This window comes from Sapajus apella, unplaced genomic scaffold, assembly GCF_009761245.1.
Source record: "Sapajus apella isolate SASKATOON/1434 unplaced genomic scaffold, GSC_monkey_1.0 scaffold136, whole genome shotgun sequence".
In the NCBI taxonomy this organism is placed as follows: domain Eukaryota; kingdom Metazoa; phylum Chordata; class Mammalia; order Primates; family Cebidae; genus Sapajus; species Sapajus apella.
The window spans coordinates 1,549,850-1,562,831 of record NW_022437076.1 but is presented as its reverse complement, the minus strand read 5'-3'; the positions used below and the strand labels follow the sequence as shown (position 1 = coordinate 1,562,831).

Here is a 12,982-nt window from a genome sequence, read left to right as displayed (position 1 = left end):
AGACAATAGTACCAACCGAGTACCTGCAGACGATAGCCAGTACCAACTGAGTACCTGCAGACGACAGCCAGTACCAACTGAGTACCTGCAGACGACAGCCAGTACCAACTGAGTACCTGCAGACGACAGCCAGTACCAACTGAGTACCTACAGATGATAGCCAGTACCAACTGAGTACCTGCAGACGATAGTAACAACTGAGTACCTGCAGACAATAGCCAGTACCAACCAAGTACCTGTAGACGACAGCCAGTACCAACTGAGTACTTACAGATGATAGCCAGTACCAACCGAGTACCTGCAGGCAATAGTACCAACCGAGTACCTGCAGACAATAGTAACAACCGAGTACCTGCAGATGATAGCCAGTACCAACTGAGTACCTGCAAATGATAGCCAGTACCAACCAAGTACCTGCAGACGATAGCCAGTACCAACTGAGTACCTGCAGTTGATAGCGAGTACCAACTGAGTATCTGCAGATGATAGCCAGTACCAACTGAGTACCTGCAGACTATAGCCAGTACCAACCGAGTACCTGCAAACAATAGTACCAACCAAGTACCTGCAGACTATGGTAACAACTGAGTACCTGCCGACAATAGCTAGTAGTGAGTACCTGCAGACAATAGTAACAACCGAGTACCTGCAGACGATAGCGAGTACCAACTGAGTACCTGCCATGTGTCTACACTGGCCCAGGCACTTCAGTTAATCCTGCCTGGCCCCCGTGTTAGAAGGCTGGAATTATTACCTCTGCTTTATAGGGAAGGAAACCAGGGCTCAGGGAAGTTAAGAATTAATTGGCCAGGCGCAGGGACTCGTTTCCAGTGTGTTCCGTGCAAGGGTATGCCCTGGGGCTGAGAGTAACCCAGCGCTTTGGGAGGCCAAGGTGGGAGAATGGTTTAAGTCCAGGAGTTTGAGACCAGCCCAGGCAACACAGCAAGATCCTGTCTCTATTTAAAAAAATGATCAGGCCAGGTGCGGTGGCACACACCTGTAATCCCAGCACTTTGGGAGGCTGAGGTGGGTGGATGACCTGAGATCAGGAGTTTGAGCCTGGCCAGCATGGTGAAACCTCATCTTTTCTAAAAATTTAAAAATTAGCTGGGCATGGTCGTGTGTACCTGTAGCCACACAGGAGGCTGAGGCAGGAGAATCACTTGCACTCGGGAGGTGGAGGTTGCAGTGAGCTGAAATTGTGCCACTGCACCCCAGCCTGGCAACAGAGTGAGACTCTATAAAATAAATAAATAAGTAAATATAAATGTATGAATGAATGAATGAATGAATTCAAGGCTGTCGATTACAAGCCGGGAGCTGTGTGCTGGGCTGCCCCGACTCTAAACTGGGGTTTTTTCTCCCACACTTCCTTACCTTTGCAGTGGTGCCGGGGGGCCTTTGGCAGCTGGGATTTCTCTGACTGAGGTGGATTGATCTGGGCTCATTTCTTTAGCTAGAATGACAGTTGTGAAGTCTTGCCCCTGAACCCCTGAGATATCAGGACCTCCCTCTTCCCCCAGGTCTCTGGAAGCATCCACCAGCTAGGCTGCCTCTTCCTGGGAGGCTGAGCCTCAGGAGAGCTCCCCATGGGCACTTGAGCCCACGTGCCTGCCACTCATGTCCTGTGTTAGCTTGTTCCTGGGATTATTGGCAGGAAGTGCTGACTGCTCACATACACACAGACTTCCCCCACACAAACACAAACACCCAGGAAGGGAGGGCGAGAGTAGACTTTGGCGGTGGGTGTGGGGAGGGCTGGGGCCCAGTTTCCAGAGCGAGGCCAGGGGCGAGGACGTGGGGACTTGGCACAGACCGAGAGTCCTGGCCCTGCTCTCCGGCCTTTTCAGATCCACCTCCACAGCTTCAAAAGGAAAAGAAAGAGCCCTCAGCCGGAAACCAGGCCAGTGAGCACCGAGGTCCTTTGCCGAGCCCCGGGCCTGCTGGGCCGCGGAGCCAGATGCTGAGTTTGAACTCGGCCTGTGATCAGCGTGTTAATGACGGGCTGGGTGGTGCAGGCCCCCAGTGCCACTCCCGCCCAGATAGCCCAGGAGCCTGGAGGTCCCCTGCTGAGGGCCCAGCCCCCTGGGGGAAGGCGTGGCCTGGGGGCTCACACCTTCAGGCAGCTGCTTGTGGTGGGGACCGCAAGCCAAGCGGGACCCTGGGACCCTTCCGTCACTCTGGCTCCTGGCCAGGTGAAAGGCACCCCCGACACAGATCTTTTCAGCCACTTCCCCATAGGAATAAAAATAAAGCGACTGATTGGACACCTCACAGGTACCGGGGTCTAGCCGCTGTTCTCATGCGCAGTGAGGTCAGCCTGGGAAATCAGCTGGCCTGATTTTAAGGATGAGAAGGCGGCTGTTGTTCTTGGCCTCTGCTGGTGGCTTCTGCCACAGGGGGCCGCATGCGGGGGACGCGCGAGGTCTCCTCTGCCCTCCGTTCACCTCCTCCTCGTGGCGGAAGCTCGGGCGTCATCGGGCTTTGTGAGTGCCTCGTCTGGGCACACCCGCGCCCTCCCTGCCCCCTCTCTCCCCTGACGGGCGACTTCGGTGTTAGTGGAGCAGAAAGCCTTGGTAGTGACTTTGCGAGTGCGTCGCAGGGAGGGTGACGAGAGGCCAGCTGTCCGCCCCGCTGCCTGGAACAGCCATTTTGCCATGGTCAAGGCCAGCAGGCATTTCGCATGCCCCCCGGCAGCTCCTGACCTGCGCTGCCCTTGGGAGGCCTAGGTGAGCTGGGCACCATATGCCATCTTTGAGTGTAGAATCTTCAGAAACCGACGGTGGGAGCGGATTCCATGTCCTGCTCCCTGGGAAGGAAGGACGGAGTTCACACTGGCTGGAGAGGAGCTGCTGGCTCCAGCCTGGGGACCCTGCGGGTGGGACTGTGGCAGGTGCCTGAGGTGCTGTCCTCAAGCCCCTCCCTGAGTGAAGGACGCCACTCCCTTTCCAATCGCCTGTGGTGACGCTAAACCCATTTCTCTCCTTTGCCCAGAAAGCTTCAGTGGGTTCAATGGGTCATTGCCTTTCTGAGTCCAGACTGACTGGGGGACCCTCTTGTTACCCATTTCTATTTCCCAGCACCCCAGCAGGCTGCTGTCCTCTAGCCAGTAAGGCCCTCACCATCCTGCAAACCTCTGTGTTCCAAGGATCTCCTAACCAGCTTCAGGCCTCAGCTCAGCTACCACCACCTCCAAGAAGCCCTCCAGGCCTGATTCTAGCACTGGCCTTAGAGATCGTGGCCCAGAATCCTTAGTACTGCTTGCTCTGGGCCACATCACTTAGCACTTTCTTATCCATTTATTTATTTCTTTATTTTTGAGAAGGAGTCTCAAAAAAAGTTGCCCAGGCTGGAGTGCACTGGTGTGATCTCGGCTCACTGCAACCTCTGCCTCCTGGATTCAAGTGATTTTCCTGCCTCAGCCTCCCAAGTAGCTGGGACTGCAGGCGCCCACCACCACAGCCGGCTAATTTTTTAATATTTTTAGTAGAGACGGGGTTTTGCCACATTGGCCAGGGTGGTCTTGAACTCCTGACCTCAGGTGATCCGGCTGCTGGGATTACAGTTGAGAGCCAGGCCTGGATTCTGCATTTCCACCAAGCCCAGGTGAGGCCTGCACTGGCCACGCTGGGCGGGAAGGACCCGGCACCTGCAGCATCACCCCTCAAGCCTCCGTGGCTCCTTCCTTCCTGGAGGGTAAACTCCAGATTCCTTAGCACAACATGGGAGCCTTTACAGAGACTGGCTGCAACCCATCTCCAGCGTGGCCTCCCTCCTGGCACCCGCTACCACGCCCCAGCCCACCAGCCGCGCTGACCCTCTCCCCGGTTTCCCAGGAACACCACTCGGGTTCACAGTTCGGTGCCTGTACACGCGCTGTTCCTCTGCCTGGGGGATGCTGCTGGACTTCCTCGGCCGGGTGGGGAGGAGGCTGAGTGTCCCTGCCTGGGTGTCGCTGGCCAGGGATTGGGCGCTGGACCTAGACTCCTGGCTAGCCCTGGAGAGCAGCCCCCCACGGGCCGGAGCCCTTTCTTGACCCTGCTCACAGAAGAGCTCAGCCTCACAGCCGCATGGACTCAGACGACTTTGCTGTCCCGCTGTGAAGGTTTGTCCTCCTTACCACCTTTGTGTAAAAATAGAGCTGAGAATGATGGAAGTGAACCTCCACCTTAGGGTCTAGGAGAGCGGAGATGGGGACCGTGCAGGCTGTCTGGGGGTGGGGGGCTGGGTCATCTGCGTGGGCTCTGGGGGGCTGTCCCTGCCAGTTGGGCCGAGCTGCCAGGCACTGGGGTCTATGCCCTGGACTCAAAGAGGCCGTGCCACCCTCACGGCTGCTCTCCCCTGAAAGTTTTCATTCTGGAGCCGGGCTCAGTGGCTCATGCCTGTAATCCCAGCACTTTGGGAGTCCAAGGCAGGAGGATCACCTGAGGTCAGGTGTTCAAGACTAGCCTGGCCAACATGATGAAACCCTGTCTCTACTAAAAATACAAAATTAGCCGGGTGTGATGGCGGATGCCTGTAATTCCAGCTACTTGGGAGGCTGAGGCAGGAGAATCGGTTGAACCTGGGAGGCGGAGGTTATGGTGAGCCGAGATCGCGCCACTGCACTCCAGCCTGGGTGACAACAGCAAAACTTATTGTCAGGAGAAAAAAAGAAAGCAAGCAAGTTTTCACTCTGGCTATGGAACTATTTCGGGGCTTCCTGAGGGGTTTCCTCTGGAGCTTCCGGAGTTTTCTCTGGCGTTTTGGCCCCAGGTCCCAGCCCCAGGCAGCGGCGGCTCCCGGAAGGGCTGTGGGTGCCACCCTGGCTGGCTGCAGCTCTCTCCCACACCTGCATCTGCCCCCAGCCACCCACCCGAGGATGCCTCCCCAGCACACTCTCCCCATGAGAAAATGGCTCCTCTGGTTCCCAGCTTACCTCCAGGGACCGAGGGTCATTTTTGGACAGGGGGAAGGCGCTCAGGGCGAGGTTCTCTGGCTCTGGGCCTGTTGCTGGGCTGAGAGGAGGCAGCTGTGCAGACCAAGAGCCTGGTCTTTGACACCCGATTGACCCGTGACCTCCGGCCAGTTACTTACGCTCTAGTGAGCTTTGTTCTTCTCACGTTCAGAATGGGAGCAACTTCACCAACCACACTGAAAGGGCTGCTGAATTTTTCAGCAAATAAAAATAAGGATGCCCAGTTAAATTAGAATTTTAGATAAACAATGAATAATTTTTAAGTATAAATATATCCCATGTGGCTGGGCATATCGGGAGGCTGAGGCAGGAGGATCACTTGAGGCCAGGAGTTTGAGGCCAGCCTGGAAAGCAGAGAGAGAACTTGTCTCTAATAAAAATACAAAAAATTGGCCGAGCATGGTGGCTCAGGCCTGTAGTCCCAACACTTTGGGAGGCCGAGCCCGGTGGATCATCTGAGGTCAAGAGATCGAGACTATCTTGGCCAACGTGATGAAACCCCATCTCTATTAAGAAATACAAAAGTTAGGTGGGCGTGGTGGTGCACGCCTGTAGTCCCAGCTACTCTGGAGGCTGAGGCAGGAGAATTGCTTGAACCCGGGAGGTGGAGGTTGTAGTGAGCTGAGATCATACCACTGCACTCCAGCCTGGTGCCTGGTGACAGAGCAGGACTCTGTCTCTGAATGAATGACTGAATGGACTCGTGGGTGATGGAAGTTTCCTGCAAAACCCAGGATAGGTGCTGGGAAGGAGACGAGACTTGGGCGTCCCCGCCTTGAGTCTCTGAGAAGGCATGGAATCCGTAGACACTTCGAAGGCAGGGAGGTCCAGCTATACCTGCTCCCTTCTGTCAGCCAAGGCACCCATCTGCCGCACTCCTGGAGGTGGGGGCTAGAGAGCAGTAGCTTGGTGGGGTGACTATCTCCACCATACAGGCGACCCACCTTGGGAGATTTCCATGTAAGTGAAGTTTCCTTTGTGAAGCGTGGACCTGTTACAAGCTCTGACAATTCATGGTAGAATATGTTCTCAGAGGCACTACCTCTGTCCTCCCCCACTTTCTTCAGCAGAGAATGGCAACACCTCTTTTCACCTGAATGTGAGCTCCTGGGGGTGGGCCCCACTGAGTCACCTCGCCACCTCCCTCCGCAGGGCCTCGTACGCACTCGGCGTGCGGCTGTCGCGTGAACGCAGCTCCAAAGGGCAGACGTTTGGTCCGTGTGGCGCAGTCATCCTCCTCAGGAACAGTGCCTGAAACATGAGAAGTATTTGCTGAGTGAATGAATGAATGAATGTCGGATTCCGTGTCAGAGAGACGTAGGTGTCAGTACGGAGTGTGTGGAGCTGTCACACCTCTGAGCCTGTGTCCTCATCTGTATTTGGGGTGTAATTATTTACTGTGCAGTTGCAGAGCTGACATTTGATGAACTTTGTTTAAATACTGTGTGAGTGCCTGGCCCCATAAGAGGCTGCGTTAGTGTGTTAGACCATTTTTTTTTTGTTTGTTTTGAGACAGAGTCTTGCTCTGTCGCCCAGGCTGGAGTGCAGTGGCACGATCTCGGCTCACTGCAACCTCTGTCTCCTGGATTCAAGTGATTCTCCTGCCTCAGCCTCCTGAGTAGCTGGGATTACAGGCACCTGCCACGACTTTCGGCTAATTTTTGTATTTTTAGTAGGGACGTGGTTTCACCATGTTGCCCAGGCTGGTCTTGAACTCCCGACCTCAATTGATGATCCACCCACCTTGGCCTCCCAAAGTGCTGTGATTACAGGCGTGAGCCACTGCATCCAGCCTGTTAGTCTGTTTTGTGTTGCTATAACAGAAGACTCGAGACTGGGTGATTTACAAAGAAAAGAGGTTTATTTGGCTCCCAATTCTGCAGGCTGTACAGGAAGCATGGCACAGGCATCTGCTTCTGGTGAGGCTTCAGGGGGCTTCCAATCATGGCAGAGGGGAAGGGGAGAAGGCATCCCATGCGGTGGGGCAGGGGGAGGTGCTGGACCCTTGAATAATCAGATCAGGAGGGAACTCATAGTGGGAGAACGCGCTCATTCCCCAGAGGACAGCGCCGAGCCCGTCATGGGGGAGCCGCCTCCACGACCTGCATTTTCCATCAGGCCCCAGCTGCAACACGGGGCCGATTTCAACACGAGACTCGTACAACCGTCCAAACTCTATTGCCTAAATCATGTGCAAGTTCCTGGCCCATGAGAGGCTGTGTTAGTCCATTTTTTTTTTTGTTTTGGTTTTGTTTTGAGACAGCTTCTTGCTCTGTCACCCATGCTGGAGTGCCGTGGTGCGATTTCAGCGCACGGCAACCCCCGCCTCCCGGGTTCAAGCGATGCTTGAATCTCCTACCAGGGAGAGGGACAGTGGACCTGGCCGGGCTCTGATGTTGGTGTTTTCTCCTGCACTTTACCTCCCTGTCTCCAGGCAGGGCCTGCTGGGGCCCCTCTCTCTCAGCCCTGAGGGACCTGTTCCCCGCAGAAGGCACTTCCCCATGACGGCAGCATCACTCATGGGGCCTGCAGCTCAGGGCCAGCATCCTCATCCCTCGGCCGAGAGAGACCAGGCTCTGACTCAAAGGCACGGGTCCCTGGCTCTCCCTCCTCCGCACCACGGCCCCAAGCCGAGGACATGGACAGGGTTCTGAGCATTAACGGTGGTGGCTCGCCCTGAGTGCTCGCTGTGCGCGAGTGCCGCATACGTGTTTCTCTTGGACTTCTCAGTTTCCGTGACTAGGACAGCATTTTAATACGGTTGGTTTCCTTTGTAATCCTGCGGGTTTCGGTTTTATACGTTTGCAAACATTCTTCAGAGAAAGGTTCCTTGGCTTCACCAGACTGCCGTGGGTCCGGGGCACAAGCCCGAAGAGTCCCCGCTCTTCGCCGAGGACGCGAGTCCCAGGCAGGCCCCCTGCTCCGCGCAGGCTTCGGCCTTCCTTCTGGGGCACTGCGGGGCTGTGGCTACGACTGGACTTTGCTGCCCCGGGAGGCAGGAGACTGGGCTTTGATTCCCGCTCTGCTGCTCCCAGGCCAGCCCTCTGTGTCCTCAGCTGTAACTTGCTTGTTTTTTTTTTTTTTTTTTTAAGCTTAACTCCTTTAGGGAAAGCATATGCAATTTGTAAGGCTTGGACTAGCCCTATGCACATCTGATTCCTTTTTACGGGGAGGCAGGACAGCGTTTGCCTCTTGTCTCCCAGGCTGGAGTGCAGGGGCGCGAATTTGGCTCACTGCAACCTCCGCCTCCTGGCTTCAAGCGATTCTCCTGCCTCAGCCTCCCTAGTAGCTGGGATTACAAGTACCCGCCACCACACCCTGCTAATTTTTAGTAGAGATGGGGTTTCACCATGTTGGCCAGGATGGTCTGGATCTCCTGACGTCGTGATCTGCCCACCTTGGCCTCCCGTGCTGGGATTACAGCCGTGAGCCACCGTGCCCGGCCCGATTCCTTTTCCTTGAGACTGAGTCTCGCTCTGTCTCCCAGGCTGGAGTGCAGTGGCATGATCCCGGCTCACTGTAACCTCTGCCTCCCGGGTTCGAGCGATTCTCCTGCCTCAACCTCCTGAGTAGTAAGCATTACAGGCACCCACCACCATGCCCCCACTAATTTTTGTATTTTTAGTAGAGATGGGATTTCACCATATTGGCCAGGCTGGTCTCAAACTCCTAACCTCAGGTGATCCGCCAGCCTTGGCCTCCCAAAGGGCTGGGATGACAGGTGTGAGCCCCATGCCCGGCCGTTTTCTGTGTTATATGTGTCACGTCGCACGTATGCAAAGAGCATGTGCAGCATCTGGCTTGGTTTAATAAAGACTAGCCGGAGGGCCGGGTGTGGGGCTCACGCCTGTCACCCCAGCACTCCAGGACGCCGAAGCGGCCGGGCTACCTGAGCCCAGGAGTTTGAGACCAGCCGGGGCTACATGGCGAAGTCTCTACTTTAAAATAAATAAATAAACACAAATTTAAAAAGAGAACAAAAAGAAGAATCACATTGTCAGTGTTTCCCTGTGACCTGCCCTTTCCTGGTTAAATTTACATCTTGAGGTTAATCTTCGCTCTTGCCTATAGCTCTCCATTGTGCGTGGTCAAAGCTGCCTAGAATCCCACTGTAGGGATGGACAACAGCTTCCTTGGGGGTGGCCATGCTGCTCCCACGTGTTGGGACACAGTCCATGGTGGGAAGTCATCTTACCTGCAGCTCGGCACACACAGGCACGGGCATACTTGGAATCCGCTTCATAAAGTGATACCTGCCCTTCTTAGGTGAGATAATCCTTTTCAGCCCCTTCCAGAAGGTGACCCGCCCCACTGTGGGATCATTTCCAGGCTGACCTACGGCGTGAAGGATGGGGGGCCGAGTGCGCCCCACGGTGGGTCCGTCTGGGTGCTCCAGTGGTTCTGTGCCCCGCAGGCAGGCTCAGGCCGTGGTCCCGCTGCTCCTGTCGGCCGGCCACCTGCACACCTGTTGGCATGAAGCCTCTGTGCGTGCGGTTCCTGTCCTTCCGCCTGCCCGGATTGGTGCCGTTCTCCTGCTCCCACTGGGCGAGTTCTGACAGCCACCTTCCCTTGTAGCTGCTGCTTCTCATGGCCTGTGGCCTCAGGGACCAACCCGCTGAGGTTCAGTGAGGCCAGGCACAGTGGCTCACGCCTATAATCCCAGCACTTTGGGAGGCCAAGGTGGGAGGATCACCTGAGGTCAGGAGTTTGAGACCAGCCTGGCCAACATGGTGAAACCTCATCTCTACTAAAAATACTTAAATTAGCTGGGCATGGTGGGGGTGCCCATAGTCCCAGCTACTTGGGAGGCTGAGGCAGGAGAATCGCTTGAACCCAGGAGGTTGAGGTTGCAGTGAGCAGAGACTGCGCCATTGCACTCCAGCCTGGGCAACAGAGCGAGACTCTCAAAAAACAACAAAAAAGCTGAGTGTAGTGGCTCACGCCTGTAATCCCAGCATTTGGGGAGGGCAGATTACCTGACGTCAGGAGGTCAAGACCATCCTGACCAACATGGAGAAACCCCATGTCTATTAAAAAATACAAAATAAGCCAGGCATGATGGTGCATGCCTGTAATCCCAGCTACTCAGGAGGCTGAGGCAGGAGAATTGTTTGAACCCGGGAGGCGGAGGTTACAGTGAGCCGAGATTGCACCGTTGCACTCCAGCCTGGGCAACAAACGAGAGTGAAACTCCATCTCAAAAAAAAAAAAGTATGTGTGCTGTAGCATGACTGACTGAGTCAGTAGCAAGAGAGGGACAGTGTCTGAGAGCAGGCGCCCGGGGTCCCAGGTTTGCCACTCACAGCCATGTGGCCTTGGCCAGGCATGTGGCCGCTCAGAGCTTCAGTTTCCCCATCTGTAAAATGGGATGATATGGGCGCCGGCATCCCGGCGCGGTGGTGAGTCAACTCACCGTAGGTGTGTGCGGACTGGGTTATCCCCAAGCCGGCCTGCGCGTCAGGCTGACATTGACCTGATTCTTTGCTGGGAGCCCTGGACACAGTGGCTGTGTTGAAATGAGGTCAAAACACTCGGCTACAAGCAGGTTGGAGGGGGACAGAAGAGCTGCGTGCGGACTCAGGCCGCCATGTTCAGATCTCAGCGTCACCATTGGCTGACTGTGTGACAGTGAGCAAGTGAGTTCATCTTCCCCTGCCTCAGTTTACTACTCTGTGAAAGGGGGATGATGGAGCTCACCAGGTAATTGTTAAGTGGATTACATAAGATAATGCACATTTGTCACATAAATAAAGCCTTTATTTTTTTTTCCTTTTTGAGACAGAGTCTTGCTCTGTCACCCCAGCTGGAGTGCAGTGGTGCAATCTTGGCTCACTGCAATCTCTGCCTCCCAGGTTCAAGCGATCCTCCTGCCTCAGCCTCCTGAGTAGCCGACTACAGGCGTGCGCTACCACACCCGGCTAGTTTTTGTATTTTTAGTAGAGATGGGGCTTTCACCATGTTGGCCAGGCTGGTCTTGAACTCCTGGCCTCAAGTGATCCGCCCACCTTGGCCTCCTAAAGTGCTGGGATTACAGGCATGAGCCACCACACCTGGCCAACTTTTAGTACAGCATTTAGCTCTGCCGTCCACCCAGCTACCCAGCCGGGATCTCGGAAGAGGCCCCTTTTTTTCCCTCACGTGAAAAGAGATTGATTTTCTCACTGACACTGTCACCCCATGTGAACGGAGCAGCCCGCCCGGCCCCAGGTTCCCTCTCAGCAAATGCTCAGTCCTTGGACTTGCTCCCTCCTGAGCCCCTGCAGCCCGAGGCCTGGGCCCTTCCCCGCAGGGGATGCCCTTAGTCACCCACCTGCTCTGTGGTGTGTGCTGCCAGGTGTGGGCGTCTGAATTTGGACCCCATGGCACTCCCGCTGTCCTCAGTGAGGACCACGCTGTTGGAGTTGAACCTGGGGCCGTGTGGGCGCCAGGACACAGGGCCTTACCGCGAGCACTCCTCTCCCCGACGGCAGCAGCATCTGCTCACCCACCTGCCCACCCCAGCCCCCCACTTTTTTTTTTTTTGTGAAGTAGTTTCACTCTGTCGCCCAGGCCGGAGTGCAGTGGTGCGATCTCAGCTCACCACAACCTCCACCTTCTAGGTTCAAGCAATTCTCCTGCTCTAGCCTCCTGAGTAGCTGGGATTACAGGCATGCACCACCATGCCCGGCTAATTTTGTATTTTTGTAGATGGGGTTTTACCATGTTGGCCAGGCTGGTCTCAAACTCCTGACCTCGTGATCCGCCCACATCAGCCTCCCAAAGTGCTGGGATTTCAGGTGTGAGCCATCGTGCCCAATGTCTTTTTATTGTTGAGTTGTAAGATTTTTTAAATACAGTCTAGGTATGTTTCTTTTCATATATATGGTTTGCAAATATTTCTTCCACTCTGTGAATTGTCTTCCCCCTTTCTCGACGGTGTCCTTTGAAGCACAGAGGCGTCCACCGCCGACCTGCAGTTACCCGTGTCTGCTGCTTGCGCTGTTCCTGTCAGCTTTAAGAATCCTTTGCAGAGTCCGAGGTCCTGAAGACCTGCCCGTATTTTCTTCTACATGTTTTTTAGCTTAGCTCTTACATTTAGGTCTGTGATCCATTTCAAGTTCATTTTTGTGTGTGGCTCAAAGTGAAAGTTCAGCTTTTACACGCAGGAGTCCAGGTGTCCCAGCGCCGTGTGCTGAAAAGATTCTTCTTTCCCCATTGAAGGGTCCTGGCATCCTTGTTGAAAATCAGCCGACCATGGATAGATATGTGGGTTTCTTTCTGGACTTGCTGAGGATACTCGTGGATCTGTCTGGAAAGCTACCTCCAGCCCTGACTGTTTACCTCCTCTGCCCGTCTGCTCTGCTGGTCCCGGAGGGTCCTGTAGTGCATGTTGCTGGGACATCCCAGAGCGTAGCACCATCTCTCAGATGCTCATCACTTCCCACATCACTGGGGTGACCACGGGGAGGGCCCAGCGTGACTCACTGGCCCCCAGGGCACCTGGGAAGGGATCTCACGGGAGAAATTTGCCCTTCCTCCTGGTGCGAGCCTCCTGGCAGGGCACAGGGTCCCAGAGCAGGGCCTGTGTGTGCCCTGATTGGATGATGGCATGGTGAGGGCCGGGTAGGAGGGAACACAGGGTGAGAAGCGGCTGCTGGAACAGGGAAGGGAGGGGCCTGCCAGGGGGAAGCATTCTTGGCACCAGCGGCATCTTCACCAGGACACTGGCCTTGGCAGGGCGAACGCCGCGTCCATGGGTAGGCGCCGGAGCCTGGAGCATGTGGCATGGCCAGTCGCGGGTCCTGGTGTGGCTTCCTTCCCTGTGTCCTCCATGGGTGGGTGCCATCTTGGTGGGCGGGTGGGACAGTGACACTCGTCCTTTCTGTGTGCCCATTCCACGAGGCTGGGGGATGCGGATGCTTGAACGGGCTCTCAGCTTCTGTTCTGCGCCGAGACACTCGTCAGGGCAGCTGGAGACCTTGCGGATTGGGATGGGGAGCTAGGGGGCTCGCTGGCCCCATGGAGGAATTTTGCTGGCAGGGGGAT

The 12,982-nt window shown here is 55.5% G+C and overlaps 1 protein-coding gene and 1 long non-coding RNA gene across 5 annotated transcripts in view; one reads left to right on the top strand and one right to left on the bottom strand.

Annotated features, from left to right (window-relative positions):
* LOC116540126 overlaps positions 1 to 667 on the bottom strand; it is a 798-nt gene extending 131 nt beyond the window's left edge. The window contains exons 1-3 of one of the 2 annotated variants that reach the window (XR_004264316.1): positions 647 to 667; positions 539 to 565; positions 179 to 383 (exon numbers count right to left, since the gene is read on the bottom strand). This is a non-coding gene — a long non-coding RNA (uncharacterized LOC116540126). Of the gene's footprint in view, positions 1 to 178; positions 384 to 538; positions 573 to 646 lie in introns of those variants that run through there. The other variant, XR_004264314.1, reaches the window with a different exon arrangement.
* Positions 1 to 12,982, top strand: part of ABR (ABR activator of RhoGEF and GTPase) — a 207,990-nt gene that overhangs the window by 60,994 nt on the left and 134,014 nt on the right. The gene's annotated exons all lie outside the window — the stretch shown is intronic.